The 17,688-nt window shown below is 43.7% G+C and overlaps 1 protein-coding gene and 1 long non-coding RNA gene across 8 annotated transcripts in view; one reads left to right on the forward strand and one right to left on the reverse strand.

Moving 5' to 3' along the window:
* The window catches only part of LOC116663359, a 35,305-nt gene extending 21,437 nt beyond the window's left edge, over positions 1–13,868 (reverse strand). Inside the window, exons 1-3 of one of the 2 annotated variants that reach the window (XR_004319620.1) lie at positions 13,731–13,868; positions 11,963–12,136; positions 6,003–7,758 (exon numbers count right to left, since the gene is read on the reverse strand). This is a non-coding gene — a long non-coding RNA (uncharacterized LOC116663359). Of the gene's footprint in view, positions 1–6,002; positions 7,759–11,962; positions 12,137–13,730 lie in introns of those variants that run through there. The other variant, XR_004319621.1, reaches the window with a different exon arrangement.
* MOB3B (MOB kinase activator 3B) overlaps positions 13,860–17,688 on the forward strand; it is a 201,850-nt gene continuing 198,021 nt past the window's right edge. The window contains exon 1 of one of the 6 annotated variants that reach the window (XM_006189900.3): positions 13,860–13,991. The gene's annotated coding sequence lies outside the window, so the exon portion shown is untranslated. Of the gene's footprint in view, positions 13,992–14,020; positions 14,493–15,090; positions 15,221–15,582; positions 15,703–17,688 lie in introns of those variants that run through there. The other 5 variants (XR_004319613.1, XM_032479113.1, XM_032479109.1 and 2 more) reach the window with 5 other exon arrangements.

Here is a 17,688-nt window from a genome sequence, read left to right on the forward strand (position 1 = left end):
GTGCTACTTGAAGAAGTTACTTAACCTCTTGGAGGCTCACTTTTGAAATATTTGAAATGCGGTCATGAAGATAAGAAGATTTAATGAGACTGTATAAGGTACTTAGCATAGTACCTGACCAGTGTTTCATAACTGCTTTTTTATCCAATCTGACAATCACTACCTTTTAATCAGGGTAGAACATTAGAACATTGACATTTAATGTGATTATTGGTATGCTTAGGTTAAATCTATTGTTTTGCTATTTGTTTTCTATTTGTTCATTGTTCGTTTTTATTCTTTTTCTGCTTTCTTTGGGATTGAGTATTTTTTATGATTCCACTTTTATCTCTTTTGTCAGCTTATTAGTTGTAACTCTTTGTTTTTATTTCAGTGGTTGCTTTAGGGTTAGTGTAAATACATCTTTAACTTATCCATCTACATTCACATGATATACTACTTGACGTATAGTTTAAGAACCTTACAGTGATAAACTTCTGTTTCTCTCTTCTTGCCTTTCTGCTGTTATGGCCTCACATTTTACTTCTACATATATTAAAACCTCCACATTTTATTATTTTTGCTTAAATAGTCAATTATCTTTCAAAGAGATTTAAATAGAAATAATCTAAACACCCCAATTAAAAGGCAGAAATTGTCAGATTGGATTAAAGTAAACAAGATCCAACTATATGCTACCAACAACAAACACATCTTAAAGATAAAGGACAAACAGATTAAAAGTAAAAAAGAAAAAGATACACCATACTAACACTAATCAAAAGAAAGGAGTAGCTATGTTAACATCAGACAAAATAGATTTTAGAGTAAAGAATATTACCTAGAGGTAAAGATTATTTCATAATGTTAAATGGGCCAATTAAGCAAGAGGACATAAAAATTCTAAATGCTGGTTCACCTAATAACAGCTTCAAAATACTTGAAGCTAAAACTGTAAGGAAAAATAGACAAATCTACAATTATAGTTGGAGACTTGAAGACCTCTTTCAGTGTTTAATAGAACAAGAAGACACAAATTTTAAAGCTAGATGGTTCATAGGCTCGATTTTAATGAACGATTTTCCAGGAAAAAAAAAATCTATATATAAATCAGTAAGGATATAGAAAACTTGAGGAAGACTATCAACCAACTTGATGTAAGTGACATTTAGAGACCACAGCCGTATCCAACAACGGTAGATTACACATCCTTTTCAAGAGCACACGGAGCAGGTACCAAGATAGACCATATTCTGAGCCATACAAGTCTCCATAACACTAAAGGATTCAAGTCATACAAAGTATGTTCTCTTGACCATGACAATAAACTAGAATAACTAGATAAATAAACTAGAAACTAATAACAGGTATCTGGGAAAACCTCAAATAGTTGTAAACTCAATAGCAGCTTTTAAAAGATTAGGTAATTTCTAAATTATGTGTCTGGAGAACAAGAGGAAATGGATTGGAGAACAGAAAGGGAGGTATCTGAATATTGTGGAATGATTTTACAAAGAGTGGAACTCATCCTGCCTTTGATGTCTCCCCACTATAACCCATTCTTCACATTGATAACAGCATAATCCTTCTTAAATTAAATCTGATGATCACTTCTGTTAGATAGCTCTGCATCATTCACAAAATTAAATCCAAAATCTCTGTAACAGTTTCTTTTCATCCCTCTAACATCACTTCTCACTTTCTCACTTCCTAGGAATTTCTTCTTTTGCTGAATCTATTACACTGTTTCTTTGCTTCTCTGTCTCAGGCTAGAGAACAAATACATGTCTTTTTCATTATTGTATCTCTGTGTCTAGCATGGTGCCTGGCACAGGGCGTGCTGCCAAAAAACTTAGTTGAATGAATATAATGAGTTTATTAAAAATTATTTTCTTTGTCCTCTCCAAGAAAAAAATTAGTTCCTGCAAAATAAGGAAATTGCCTTCTTTATGTCAGCAGAAACTAATTTTTGCCTCCAGAAAGCTCTTCATTAAAATTGAGCTTATGTACAACCTAGCTCTAAAAGTTCAAAAGATCTTTAGGCAGTGATTTTTATTCTTTTTAAAGTAGTAAGACCCTGTCATTTTCTGCTTCTCCATTTATTCCTCATAATCGCATTTCTCCATTTATTCCTTACAATCTCATCTCTGGCTGAAATGTTCTTTTTAAATTAATAGCTTGATAAATTGCTAAGCAGTTTTCATCAGACCCATTAGGGCAATAGTTAAGTATCCATTTGTGGAGCTGGACATTTAAGAAATCTGATCCAGTATTTAGAAAATCATTCCTGAGCTCAGAGTTGGCTCAAACTGGCACCTTCTGGCACATGCTTGTGGGTGGGGAACGTGGAATGCTTTGAAAGCTGAATGGATTTGTCAAGTTTTAAAACTCCCTTAGGGCTGAAGGGAAACAACATTCATTGTTTAAAAACACCATTGTTTGTTTTTCTGCTTTTCTGTTCTTTGGAACCCGAATCTGCAAAAACACACCCAGCATTTTGCTTCACGCACCTCTCCTACTATGTGTCTGGAGGATGTGAGTGGCGTGGAAACCTTATTACTGTGATTAGAATGTTCAGAACAAACTGAAAAACTCCATTTTAATGCTCATACTGAATTTTATGGGGAAAGACCTATTTGCCATTGTAGGCGGAGAGGGGAGTTGATAGCAGTGTGAGTCCTAGAATCAGACTTCAAAGGCTCAAATCCCTGTTTTTCCACTTCTTGGCTGTGTGACCTTGGACAAGGTATTGAACCTCTCTGTGCTGCCTCAATATCCTCATCTATTCCATGGGGGAAAGAATAGAACCTACACCATAGGGTTGTTTGAAAAAAAATAATTGGGTTAATCCCTGCAGAACGCTTGGAAGGGTAACCGGCACAGAGTAAGCAAACAATAAAATTAAGTCATGGCTGTTGTCAGTATCATCGTCATTATCAGCATCATTAAGCAACTGACTATAGACTTCCCATGTCTGATTATTAAACCACACCAATTCTACAGCCGTGATTCTAGGTGATAGCACCTCAGTAGCAAGATTATTTTATTCATGTGAACCCATCTCTACCTCATTTCTCAGAGCAGAGAGCATTGCCCCAGAAGAAGGTCATTCTAAGGGCATGAGACGTCCTATCTGGAGGCTTCACCCTGTATTTCAAATCTCTGCTCCAGCTCCACTGCCGTTAATAGGACCTCATCCTTTCTCATCCACATGAACTCAACAGACTCCTCCCTTCTGGTCCTCTCACCCACCAGCCATCCTCCTTTCCGCACCCCTCCCCACATCCATTTTCCCCATAGAGGGCAGACTGAGCTTTCCAATATCATCTCCTCTTTGATCTCACTCACTTGCTTTAAAAATCCCTCAGTGACAAAAAAAAAAAAAAAAAAAAAAAAAAATCCCTCAGCGACAACCTCTGACACAATAGAAAGCCTGCAATCCTTGGCGAAGTACAAGGGCCTTCGGGATCTGACCCTAGCAAACCCCTCCATGCTTTCCTTTCACCACTCATCCCCTTCTGCAAGGCCCTGATGAACTGTCTGTGGTTCCCCAACCCACCTTGCTCTCATCACTGGCCTATCCACATGCTGCTCTCGCTGCCTGGAATACCCACTCCTTCTCCTGGATGTAAGTCAGGATTCCCCTGTGGTTGGTGTCATGTCCCACCAGGCTTCCCCCTCAACTTTCCATCTAGAGCACCTGGACTTTAAGCTTCTGGAGGCAAGGACTGTGTCTGTGCACTAGTTTATACCTTAATTGCCTGGTACATAATATGTTTATGGAATAAATGTTGAGTTAATTACCCTCTATTCAGGACTCTTGTAGGTTTCTATGCTTATAGTCCTAGCCTAGCACTTAACTCCTAATTTTGAAACTGAGCAGGACCTTGTGGGGTCCTCCTGAGCAAAAAAGCCGTTAGTGTCCCCCATTTCTCCTTTGCCAGAAAAAGGCTTCAGCCTCCTAGACCTTCCTGAATTCAGATAGAGCAGATTCAAACAGCTGCTAATGAGGAAAGTAAGAGAATGCAGAAACAAAGGAGGAACAATCAAGAAATGATAGTGCAGCGATTAAAGCGGGATCCTGGTTCCTCCTCTAGTGATATACATAATAAAACCTTTGAGTTCTGCGGCACTAAGGCCCCCACCCAGGTGGAAGATGGCAACTTCAGGCTGAGCACAGGATTCCTGGAACACCGCCCTGACACCTCACCACCAATCAGTCAGAAGAAAGTCACACACCCTGCAGCCCTCACCCCAAGTTGTGCCTATAAAACCTTCTCCCCCCAAACCATCAGGAGTTCAGGTTTTTTGAGCACGAGCAGCCCGTTCTCCTTGCTTGAACCTGCAGTCAACCTTCCTGTGCTCCAAACTCCAACTTTTCACTTTGTTTGACCCCACTGCTTTGGGCACACGAACTTGTATTCAGTAACATTAACATCATTATTGTGGGTTGTTGGTTTGTCTCCATTAGACTGTGAGCTTCACCCACAAGGCTGGGTCCCTGTCTTATGTATCACTGTATCCTCAGCTTCCAACCTAGTGCCTACCATCAAACAGGAACTCAGTAAATTCTGAAAGAATGGATATTATCCACATACCTATTAACCTTAGGTTTAAAGTTTCCCCAAATTCTGAAGCAAGGGGATTGACTTATGGGTGCCCTTGGCAGTTCTTGGATGTTATCCCAACGATGCCACTGACATTGTAAGCAAAAGCTGTCCTGTGTGTACATTTCCCTGAGTGGTGGGGGCCACAGCCTTCATTAAATTCTTAAAGGGGTTTCTGATTCCCCACAAAGGTAAGAATCTATGTCCTAAAGAGTTCTATTTAAAAACCAGGTGTGAGATAAAATGTTTGCAAGGTAGTTTAATGAATCAGTCCACTGGACCTGGATGAAGGTAGAGGTTTTGTGCCTCAAGGAGTCTCCCTGCACCTGGACTGTGGCTCCAGTTGGCTGCAGCTGGTGTTTCTCCTAGGGTGAATGTCCACTTGAAAGCCCCCTCCGCACATCTCTAGGAGCAGTTTGAGACTCATTTGCAGGATCCCCTTGGTCCTAGAAGCATCAAGATTTCAGCCCCTGGAACCAGCACCACTCAGTGTTTTAACTCAGCGTTCAGGGAGGAGAGGCTCTTCTGCTCAAAGCTGAGAACCTCCTTTGATCTGCTTTGGCTGGACATTTTCTGTGCCTACCATCAATAGACTTGGTATTTTGTTCTGGCCCAGACCCACACAAACAAGAGACCAGAGCTTCTCTAATAACCTAAGAAAAACCACATTTGAAAAATAACTTGAGCAAATGAATTCATTCTGGCAAAAGCCACTCAGCTACGTGAAATAAACTTTAGGGTTTCGCAATAGCAGGTCCTGAAAATGTCAACAACCCCAGGGTCCACGTGAGCTGAGCTGTTTGCTAAATAGAAAGAGTCCCTGGCCCAAATTCTGCCAGAATAAAGACTACCTTATAAAACTAGGAGTCAATGGCCATCATGTGAAAACAAAATGAGGAGTGGAGGGGTGGGACTCAACCCCAGGAAAATAAGAAAGTCTCATGACTAGACATTCAAAATGCTGGCTTTCCAAACAGAAAGCTAGGATGATGAGGGATGGGGGTGGGAGGGCTGTAATCTGTGCCTCAGGCCCTTGCTCAGACCCTACCAGGCCCCTGCCTTCCCTAGGGAAAGCCAGAGTCTACTAACTCTCATGAAGTCAGAGGAACCCCCTGCAGGTTTTACCATGTGTTCTGTTGACAGGATAATGGTTCCATTGAAACTGTAATAACATACTGGGCCAAAGAAACCCACACTATTATAGCAACTTCACACCCAGCCTGAGTTTTCAGAGCATAATGATAATATGTTCTCTCTAATGAGGCCCATACTGTTCTAAAGAACTTATGTAGCGTGTAATCTCTATTAGAACAATACTTGCTATAAATAATAAATACAGTGATCATCATTTTATATTTGAATAGAGCTCTTTCCAAAAAAGTACTTTCTCATTTTTTTTTAAATTAACTGCTTTTATTTATATTTATTTTTTTAATGGAGGTACTAGAGATTGAACCCAGGACCTCATGCATGTTAAGCATGTGCTCTACCACTGAGCTATACCCACCCCTACTTTCTCATTTCTTAGTGAGGTCCTTTTTATGCTGGGAGCACTGTGCTAGAATCCACATCTTAGAATGGCCAGAATTTGGAGACATTCGGAGAAAAATCATAGGAATCATTTTTAAAGACTAGAAAATGCAATGCACGGAAAAGTACTGAAGAACTTATTATCTGCAGTAAACCTTAGTATTATATTTCAGTTATACAAAGGATCCTGGTCCAATTAGCAACACATATTGAATAATGGCTACGTTCCAGGTGCTCTCTGAGCAATTTCTCATTTAACCCTCCCACAACCTCGTCAAGTGAAGGCCCCTGTGGTACACCACGAGGACACTGAAACTTAGGTTAAATGACTGTCCAAAGGTAATAGACATTTTTCACAAACATTCTGCTTTTTTTCTCTCTTTTCTCACCTAGAAGTTGGATACTACTTCCCCTTTCGGTGGGACTCAGGTATGATCACCCAACTCATCAATGAAATTTAAGCAAGAGACAGGTACCATTTTCAGATGGAAGGTTAGAGAACCAGTATGAGCTTTGCCTCCTTTGCACTTTTCCACAGCAACAATTAACATTCTGGAAAGTTGCTGCTCACAGCCTTGGCCCTGCAGCTGGGGCTACAGGAGCAGAGGCCCCTCTCCCACCCCAACCAACCCAACACGAGCATGTTGCAGGAGTGAGACTTGACCTTACAGTTTTAAGCTGCTGAATTTGGAGGTTTGTTCCTGCAGCAAAGCCTGACTGCTAGACCAAGTCACCCAGCTGACTAGAACTCGAGCTGACTCTTGCCCACAACTTATTTTAACTAACATGCTGTGTTACTTTCCAGGTAGACAATGACAGCTGAGTGTCTTCTAAGGGGTGCGAGGAGCAGGGGAAGAAAACGTCATTATTTCAGTGACAGAAATTGAGATTCCCCAGGGGGCAGTCAAGACTGATGCAGAAAGAGAAGTGAGTCAGATCAGGGGAACTTCAACTGAAGGTTAATTCAGAAGAGAAAAACAGTTAATGTTTTGATGTCTTTTCTTCCAGGCATACTGAATGAAACACTTTGCATAGATTTTCTCAAAGAAAGCTCTACTTAAGGGAAATTTTCTTAACAGAGCTCCTTCCTTGGGATTGTTTACTCTGCTTCAGGGTCTCTCTCTGGTTTAGTCTATTTTCTTACAGATCTCACAGCAATAACCATCTCTCTCACTAATCAGCACACAAGATGGTCCTCATTTCCATTCTACCAAAAACCCAAGTATTTTGGTTTGGATTCCCCCCAAATCAGAGTCCGAGACAAGGACTCGAGGGCAGTTAGTTTATTTGGGAGGTGATTCCAAGAAGCAGGAGTGAGAAAGCAAGCTGACTGAAAGAAGGAGAAAAGGCCAATATGATGAATCATACCTACTGTCCAAGGTCATTGTGAGGATAAAATGAACTAATAAAGGTGAAAATACCCAGCACGGGTCCTAGCACCTAACAGGCACTCAATAAAGGTGAATTCCCTGCCTTCCATCTCCTGTAAATGCCCTGGAGCCCGACTAGACACTAAGGCAAATTGACTCTAAAGTCCTTCCAGCTCTCCGCTTGTGCTTTGCTTGGAGTTTCTGGTGCTGACTCTGCCTCCAGTTTGAGCAGCAATGAGGCACAACTTCAAATGAAAAATCTGGTTGAGCATCTGCTGAGACAAACAAAAAAGAACCCAGGAAAGCAAAAAAGCCAAGGAAAGGGAATGAAAGTGTCATTCAATTCTATTTTTAAAAAGGAGGTTTGTTCTTCTGGGACGTTGAGTGGAAATCTTGATATCACCTAGCTGTCATAAATCCTCTTTGGAACAAAGTAACAAACGAAGGAAGGGAAATAAAGAATGGAGGAAGGAAGAGAAAGGGATAATGGGAGAGAAGAAGGAGAGAATAAATAAAAGAAGGAAGGAAGGAAATTACCCAACAGAGACTCTGCTGAGCATTAGGTGATAAGACTCGGAGAAAATTTAATATGAAACTTTCCCAAAAAACATTTCAGAGAGATGTTTCTCCTCAGAAAAGCATCATCAGGGCTGTTCGATGCCCAAGGCAAGTCTCTTTCATATGATTAGACATAAAACTATCACATTTGAGGCTGGCCAGAGGCCATTTAGAAATTCAGTAATTATTCAACCCAAGGGGCTTTCCAAATGGTGATGTAGCTTCTGAGGAGGAAATTAATATGGGGCATTATATCAAATAGAGTCCTGAGTAGCTAAAACAGCTGGGGGCTGAAGTAGGACAGGGTGAGTGATACACTTACTTTTGTGTCTTGCCTTCATTATGAGGTAAAAAGGAAAATCTTGTTTATTTTTCAAATGGATTGAATTTTCACCAAATTTCACCTCTCACCAAATCTAACTGAAGTAGCCCTTGAACTCTGAGCACCGCTCTCCAGAGCAACATGGTTGTGGGTCTATGTTCAACAACAACTAGGCAAAACACGCTTTCTCCATTTTCACTCTATTGCAATCTGTCTGTTGTGACTGTTGCTATGGTGACACCCTTCCGATATCCCTTTGCTCTTTTAGTACCCTCTCAGAGGAAGCTGTAATGAAGTGGTTTGGCAACAGAATCTTTCTGGGACTTTTCTCATACACCATTGAAGACTTTACAGGAAATGTAGAAAGCGTGAACTGAAAATGATGAAAAATGATTTGCCCTGACTTGGCCAAGGAATGTGAATGTCATTCATTCTATGTTAAACTAACCAGAAATGTTCTCTTTTTGTTCCCAGTTCCAGGAGATGTCCTCCCAAGGGACAGCGAGTTTTCTGGATTCCATGTGGAATGTAACACACACTGGGTGCTGGGATCTCTTAGCCTCATGGGGGAGGGACTAGTGAGGGTGGTTAGAGAACTACGTGCTGGAGAGAAAAAGAGGTGGTTTCTTGAGCACTTACCTGTCAAAACTTACAGTGACAGGCACTATGCTGAGCATGTTACACGCAATTTTTCACTGAGTCCATACAATTACCTATGTTATTTACCCCATTTTATAAAACGAAGTAGCTGACTCAGAGAGATTAGACACAGCTAATATGGATCTTTCAGACTCTGAAGTCCATTCTTTTAATTACCATGCCACCTTGTCTCTCTGATTCATCCTTCAGATGAACCCGGTTTCTCTCTTTTCCCTAGAAGAGCTTGGAAATAAGATTCATGAGTAGTTGCATCCAAATTCCTCAGACTTACCCTTAGTAACCAGGAGAGGATTATTTGAAACATCCTAAAAGCTGACAACTTCATCTGCGACAAGCACACCCTTGTGGCCTTTTCCACTCACGTGTTAGGACACACAGAACCCTGATGGTTGTGAGACCCAGAGTCAAACTCCCAGTTTTGCTAGTTGTGTAATCACTTAATCCTTCCAGCCTTCGTTACTTTAGCTGTGAAATGGAAATGGTAAAAAAAAAAAAAAAAAAAAAAAAAATCATGCTTGTCCAAAGGTCAGGAATGGCCAGTTGCTCTCATTACCCATTTCTGCCCTCTTTTAGAACCTTCTGAGTCTTAGATATTGGAGGCTGTGCCCTGGACCCAGAATTAGGGGTCCATGATTGCCCTTTTATAAGGTGGCAAATAGAGTTAGTAGTCTCTGAAAGCATCTTACTCAACAAGAAGTTCATTTTTCTTTTCTACTTGTTGCCTTTTAAGTTACAGCTTCAGACATGACTTTGGAAGCTCCTTTAGGTAATTCTTCTCCATTAATCATTGTTAACAAAAATCATTAAATTCCTTCGATCTTTAGGTGAGTTTTTGGGATCCCAGCCATTATCGTCTAACTGCATGCCTAGTCCCCATACAACTACATTAATCTTGGCTTCCAGAACACATCTTGCATTTCTCTCCCTTCCTGTATCTTTACTCCTGTGGTTCCCTCTACCTGAACAATCTTTCAATCTAACTCCAGCAACGTCCACCATCTTAAGTCCAGCCCAAACGCCACATCCTCCCTGAAGCTTCCTGCAATCAGCTCCATCCGCAATTAATCTATCCTATCTCTATGCTCCACAAAAAGTATTGGCCTTTTCTATACTACCCACCATAGACTTCTTTGTGTCATTGCTATTTCTGTTTCTCTTGTCATTTTAATAGATTGTAAGCATCTTGAGGGCAAGATCCAGGCTTTCCCTTTGCCATGTGATAGTGGCAGTGGCTGTGAGGGGTACAGCTGTGGGCTTCAGTCACACTGCCCAGTCTAAAACCTGCCTAGGCGATGTAACTGCTGCGTGACCTTGCGCAAGTTACTTCAACTTTCTAATCCACAATTTCCTCACCTGTACCTACCACATAGGGATCTTATGAGAATCAAATGAGATATCCCATGTAAAGTGCTTAGCACAGACATGGCATATTGTAGGTGCTTACTAGATATTAAATATTTGCAATGCCTACAGTGAGGTCTTTCCATTAATTATTTCAATATATATTTCTTGAGTGCTGTGTTAGTCTGTTCAGGCTGTTATAACAAAACACCATGGACTGAATGGCTTAAACAGTAGACATTTACTTTCTCACCACCGGAGGCTGAGCAGTCAAAGATTACAGTGCCAGCCAGTTGGGTTCCTGGTGCAGAATCTCTTCTTGTCTTGCAGATGGTTCCCTCCTCACTGTGTCCTCACATGGCAGAGAGACAGCAGTCTCTCTCTTTTCTTTTTGTGTCATATAAAGCCATTAATCTCATTATGGGGGGTCCATCCTCATCACCTCCTCGAACACTAGTTGGTTCCCAAAGGCTATATCTTCAAATACTATCACATTGAAGGTTTGGGTTTCAACATATGAATTTGAGGGTTGGGGGTGGGACAACAATTCAGTCCACGGCAAGGATCTATACATTTTCTATACATTTATTGAGCTAATCTAGAGATAGAGCAATAAACCAAACAGATGAAAATCCTTGTCTCATGGAGTTTATATTCTAGTGGAAAGAGTAAGGCCGTATGTTAACAGAATAATTGCTCCCACAGATGTTCACATCCTTATCTCTCTAACCTGTGAATATGTTACACTACAAAGGGGAATCAGGTTGCAGATGGAGTTAACGTTGCTAATCTGCTGACTTTAACATAGGATGATAATCCTGGATTATCTGGATGGGTTCAATGTAATTCCCTCGTCAGTACAAGAGGAAAGCAGAAAGACCAGAGAGATGTGAAATGGGAAAGATTCCACCTGCCCTTACTGTTTCTCAACAGGGAGTGGGGGATACACGCCAACAAATGAGGGTGGCCTTGAGAAGCTAGTAAAAACAAGAAACTGATTCTCCCCTATAGATTTAAGAAAGGAATGCAGCCCTGCTCACACCTTGATTTTAGCCCACTGAGACCTGTGTTGGACTTTTAACCTCCAGAACTGTAAGATAAGAAATTTATATTATTTAAAGCCACTGAGTTTGTGGTGATTTGCTACAGCAACCACAGAAAACTAATACAGGCAGTAGACATATTACACTAACCTAGGAAGTTTATCTGTCATATATCACATGGCAATAAGTGCTACGGGGAAAATTGGAGCAGGGCGTGTGGAGAGGTGGGCGTTGACTAATTTCAAATAGAGTTGAAAGGGGAGCTCTCTGGTGACTTTTGAGCCAGAGCTGCAGGAAGTGAGGCAGTAAGCCGTGAAGTGTCCGAGTAAAGAGTGTTCCTGGCACAAGGCACAGCAAGTACAGAGGTAGGCGCTCACCTGGCATTTGTGGGAATCAACCAGGGCAACGTGGATGGAGCGGGATTTGTGATGGGGAAGGTACTAGGAGACCAAGTCAGAGATGAAGGAGTGCTTATTTGTGCTGGTTTTACTCTGAGTAAGACAGGAAGCCCCAGGAGGATTTGGAGTAGCAGAGGGACAAAATGCAACATACCTTCTAATGAAATTACACAGGTGGCTGTATTGAGAGTAGAACATAAGCAGGGCAGGAGGGAAGCAGAGGAACCAGGTACGAGGCCATTGCAGTCATCCAGGCTCCAGGTGTTTGTGGCTGGACCAGGGTGGTAACAGTGGAGGCAGTGGAAAGAGGTCGGCTTCTGGATATCTCCTAAAGACAAAACCAACAAGATTTGCTGATAGATTAGAAGTGGACTAGACAAGGAAAAAAGTCAAAGATGATTCATAGTGGCCTTAAGCAACTGAAAGATTGGAGAGACCCTTCGCTGAGATGGAGATGACCACAGTGCCAGCAAGTTTGAGGGGGAGGATCTGTTCGGTGTGGGTGAACTTTTGTCATCTGACTCCTCCCCCCTCCTCCCCTGCCTTCTTTCCCTTCAGATTGCTTTTCCAAATGAGCAAAGAGACGTGCACATAAGGAAGAGTAGCCAGTGGAAAATAGTATCTAGTTCAAATCATGAAGGGGGCAGTTTGCTGTACAACACAGGGCTCTGATAACAGCTGGATTGAAGAGGTGTAGCCCAAGATGCTATAAATTGAATGTTTGTGTCCCTCCAATATTCATATGTTGAATTATAACCCCCAAGGGGCTTTTGGGAGGTGATGAGGTCACAAGGGCAGAGCCTTTGTCAATGGAATTAGTGCCCTTAGAAAAGAGGCCTGAGCCACTAAGAAGATGGAAGTGGGATGAAAGTTCTTTTCTCCCTACAGGCAAAGCTGACACCCAAGAGAGAGATGGAGACAGTTCCATCAATGCTCGTTCATTAGAATCCTGTGCCTTCTTTGCCCTGAGTATGCCCTGCTCATCTGCACCCTGGAGCTTGAACCCTATCTCTGGGGGCAGAAGAGGGATCTCAATGTTCCGCTCTGGGTTCTGAGACAGGGAATCTTATTTTTCCTCTCTTCTTGACAGAACAGAAAAGATCATGTGATGAGAATTCTTGGGCAGGCAACAGCCTCTTCCCAATTAGGGATTAGTGAGTGAGAAAGAAGGACTATTAAAAGGTAAACTGGAGTAATTAAGAGACACTTCCATTCTAATTATTCTGGATGATGAAGAGCTGTCTGATTGCCAAGAGGCAAAAAGGACAAAAGGAATGGGGTTTGAGGCAGTTTGGAAATGAGATTGTATTACTGAACGATGAAGAGAAACATTGCTTAGTGGCTGGGTTTTGGTATCTGATCATTCTTTCTTCTCATGTTTGAGTCTTGTATTCACAATCTTCAATATCTTTGTATTGCTCAAGTGACAGAATTAAATGGAATCATTTAATCCAGGGTTGATATCATTAGACCATGACGATTTATTAAATATTTCTTGCCATATCAGATTTGACTCGCTATTGCAAAAGATGTATGTGGTCTTAGAGGTTCTCACTTAAGTAGTTGCAAAACCACTTCTGGGGAGGGTTGTTTTCTCTGTGTATTCTAATTTCTACTTAATATATTTCCATACTTCCTATTAATTTATTTAACCTTATTATTTTTTAATGGAGGTACTGTGGATTGAACCCAGGACCTTGTGCATACTAAGCACATGCTCTATCACTGAACTATATCTTTCCCCCATGTCCAAAGTGTGTAAGAATTATAAAATGCAATATCTAGTCATTTGTTACTTCTCAATCAATTTGCATTAAGATGCTATCAGATAGGGAATAAAAATGTGGAAAACTCATTCTTTTCCTCAGGAAGCTTATATTTAATGACTCCTACTCTGAACTAAGAATACTTTCTATGCTTACCGTTTACAAACACGCTGCAAAGTAGATACTGCTCTCTCCAATTCGTAGAGAATACTGAGGTTTAAAGGTCATAGACCAAGATTACACAAATAGAAAGTGGCAGGCTGTGTGTGGGCTGAGCTTCAAAGTCCATGCTCATTCCATTACTCCCAGCTTGTTCTAGTAAATCTGCTAGAATTTCGGAGTCTTTCTCAGTGATTAATGCTCTCCTCTGTCAGGCAGTCCAGACGATTTTCAACAAGTTGGAAAATATTGAAGAAGGTAAGCGATTTCCCCCTCTCTAGGTGCCAGGGATGTGGCCATGGTGGACCTAGAACGCACCCTTTCTGATCTGGTATCTTCCTCGCCGCCATGGCCGGAGGGTTAACGTTTTTTCCGCAGGGCTGAGGGCCCCGCTAAGACTGTCCATTCCCCACCACTTTCTGGATGGAAGATGACCTAAAGGTGACCGGACCTCTCTCCCAGACGGAGCTGCCATTCCGCGGGCGGCCGCCAGGGGGGCCTCCGCTCGTGTCCCCTCACGAGAGCCGCGCGCCGGGTGCCTGTGGGGGCTGCTGAGGAGCCGCGGCGGCTGCAGCCGGAGCCCCGCGTTCGCTCGCCCGCGCGCTCCCTCAGACCGCGCGCGCTGGCCCGGGAGCCCCTCGTTGGATCCGCGAGCGTCGCCCCTCCTGTCCCGAGCTCACCCTCGTCCTCCCGCGCCGCCTACAGCTGCCCCAGCGAGGGGAGCCGACAGGGCCCCGGGGCTGAAGGTAAAACCCCACGGTGAGTGAGAAGCCGCTCCAAGCGAGGGGAGGTGGCGCAGCCCGCAGCCACTCACGCCGGGTCGCGCCCAGGCGGCTAAGAGGTGCGGGGCGCACCTGGGGGCGGGTGCAACAGGGGGGCGGGAGGCCGCGGACCCTGTTTCCCCGCCCGCTCTCCTCAGGCTTCCGGGGCTGGAATCTGCGTCAGCCCCCTGCCCGCGTCTTGGCTTCTGGCCGGCTCCTTCCGCGCCCTACCCGGGCAGGAACAAGAAGAGTCCAGTCCCGACCCTGGGTTCCCGGGCCTTGATTTTAAAAGATCTATCAATAAAAATCGATCTTCTTTCGGGGTACAAGTCTGTCTCCGAACCCATCCTGAATCGCATATGACTGCAGGGTGCGTGCTGGGCTGTGGGTGGCGGGAAGACAAACTTTTACAGAAGTGCTCCTGGGCAGGGGGACAACGTTTACGGCGTCTTAATATTGAAGGAGGAGGCTCGGCTTGGGGCTGCGAAGGGGAACTTCGCTTCTTCGGCCAGTCGCCCCGGGGCTGTTGATGCTTCGCGGAGGGAGAGGGTGTGTAAAATCCTGCTAAACCCTTGGGCCAACAACTGTCAAACATCTGGAATCCTAGCCCCTCCTTCACCCTGCACTGAGGAAGGAGGCGGAAACCCTTCAACTTTCCTTTGATTCCTCCTCCCTGCCTTTGGACCCCTCTCGAAGGGTAAAAGGCCGACCCTCGGCGCCTGGCAAGTAAGTACCAGAGACCCCCAAACTCCTCAAGATCCCCCCTCACCCCCCCTTCCTGACCCCTCCCTGACGTCCTCCCCGCCGGGACCACGCGACAGAGCCGATTGAGATCGTGGCGAATGGCCTTTTGTTTCTCCGCGTTGTCCCTATTGTTTGCCTTTCTAACATCTGGCGGGGATTGAGAGAGAAAGAAGCCCCTCTCGTCCTCCTCCCCCGCCCCCTAAGCCAGCCACCCGGCCAGCTCGCGCCCGGGATCCCGGCTGGGGAAGGAGAGGATCCCAACCCCAGCGGGGCCGCCCCACCCGAGCCTTGCGGTTACTGGGCGGAGGGAAAGTTGTTCCGTCTCCGCCTCCTCGGCTGCCTGTGGCTCAGGGCACATTTCTCAGATCTTATCCCAACTGCGCCGCAAAGAGCGCAGATCCAGAGGGGCGCCGCTTTCGAGGGAGTGGAAGCGAGGTTCCGCCCCAATCTGGGGGTGTCCTTTGGTGAGTTCCAGTGGATTCCACCTCTCTCTGCCTAAAGGCGTGTGGCTGGGCCGCTGCCTGGCAGTGGGACGGGATCAGGGCAAGTCTGGTAGGCAGACAGCTCTGAGGTCTGCGAGTTCCCAAGGGCTGAAGGGCAGGCAAGTCGCCTTAAAGGGAATGGAGGCGGAAGTGACCTAAGAAGCCTCAAGACTTTGCCTAGAAATAGGGGTGAGGTGGCTCCCTCCTGAGTGAACCTAGAGTCGGACTCCAAGTTTGAGTCCCAGGTCGCCTCCCAGCATTTAGAAAAAGCAGACTTGAACACAGCTCAGACGCCGCCAGGGCTGTGTTCACGTTTCCAAGTCCCTGCGAATCAGTGTCTGGGGACAGGCTCTGAGTTGGCCTGTGCGTGCGCCTGGGAGGTGATAGGTGGCCCTATTTCTCTGCCTCTCCTATTAAGTTGAATACTTACACATGGTGCTTATTCTTAGTGACTGTGGATTATCAAAGAGCTAGGGCTTACACCTGAAACTAATATAGTATTGTAAACCAACTATACCTAAAACAAACAAACAAACAAAAAAACCTAGGGCAAAAGCATAGTAGCCACTCTGAGAAAGTAGGGTCGCCAAATGGTGCCCGGAGAGTCCCTTTGCCTGTGAGAGGAGACGGTGTCTGTGCACCTGTTGGAATCTATACCTGCCATAATCTTAACATATACTAGTATCAACTTTTTCTTTCTGACTGACTCCCCATCAGTCCCTCTTCCAAGGAGACTCAACTGTACTCTCTCTCTCTCTCTTTTTTTTTTTTTTTCAATCCTCCACCTTTTGATCCTTGCCGCCAGAGAGGGGAGAAAGGAAGCTTCCATCTGAACACTGTGACTGATGTACCCACTCAAGCTTTTTAATTGGAAACTGCATTTGCCTTTGCAGAGTTCCAGGAGTTCCCCTTTAGTGGACTTAGAACTTTTGTGCTTCCACTTAATAAAGAAGAACGAAGGACACAAGCACAGGAATGTGGACACATAGATCACTTTGTGCAGTGATTTTTGGGTATTACCAGTGGGACCAACAAAAGAAAAAAGGCAAAATCGTTGAAGCACCAGAAGGCACTTTACAAACATTTTATTATGAAAATGATTCCCCAAGGAAGGATTCCTTTAAATCTCCAGCAGCAGCAGGAGAAAAGCAGGAAGGACCCAGGTTGCTCAAGAGGTGTCCAAAGGCATCATTAACAAAGTGAAAGGGCACTGCCTGTCCCAGCCTATCCCAGTAAGGAAAACAGGGTAATTGCAGTGAAAGATAAGATTGCACAGTTTCTTCAATTTTAGAATTAAAAATAACCCCTCCCCACCATTGTAGAAAAAGTAGAAAATACAGAGGTGAAAATTAAAACAAAAGGAGGAGGAATATTACAAATAAGGCCCCATCGAGCACACTTACTCAATTATTCCCCTGGAATAAATTTCTGGAGATAGGATAGTTAGGTCTAAGGAGTTAATACACTTTTTTGGGATATTTAAGATTGGCATATTGTCCCGTAGGAATCGTGTGCCAGTTTACCCTCTCCCCATCAATACACAAAGGGGTATTTTCCTCTATATTCTCCACCCCATTAATACTTTATATTATTGCTCTCTCTCTTTTTAAAAAAATCTTTGCCAGACTGATGGGAGGGAGAGTGTCATTATCTTCTTTTGATTTTTTTTAATCGTAAATGAGATTAAACATTTTTCATATTGTCTTTTGCTTTTTCTTTGTGCTTATGCCAATTTGTGTCCTTACCTATTTTTCAGTGAGCGTGCTCTTTTTCTGACCAGTGGTGCCTTTAATAAAAGCATCCCGTTCTGACTTCTGCGCCTGCTGGTACAATCAGACAATCTTTATTGACTTGAAGTGCCAATTCTCTTCCCTCTTGCACTGCAAACATTTGGCAAGACTGCAACCATTAATGACTAAAGTAACTACTGACATGGTCCCAGTAGAGTTATTAGGGAGACCACACGAA

This window comes from Camelus ferus, chromosome 4, assembly GCF_009834535.1.
Source record: "Camelus ferus isolate YT-003-E chromosome 4, BCGSAC_Cfer_1.0, whole genome shotgun sequence".
Taxonomy (NCBI): Eukaryota; Metazoa; Chordata; class Mammalia; order Artiodactyla; family Camelidae; genus Camelus; species Camelus ferus.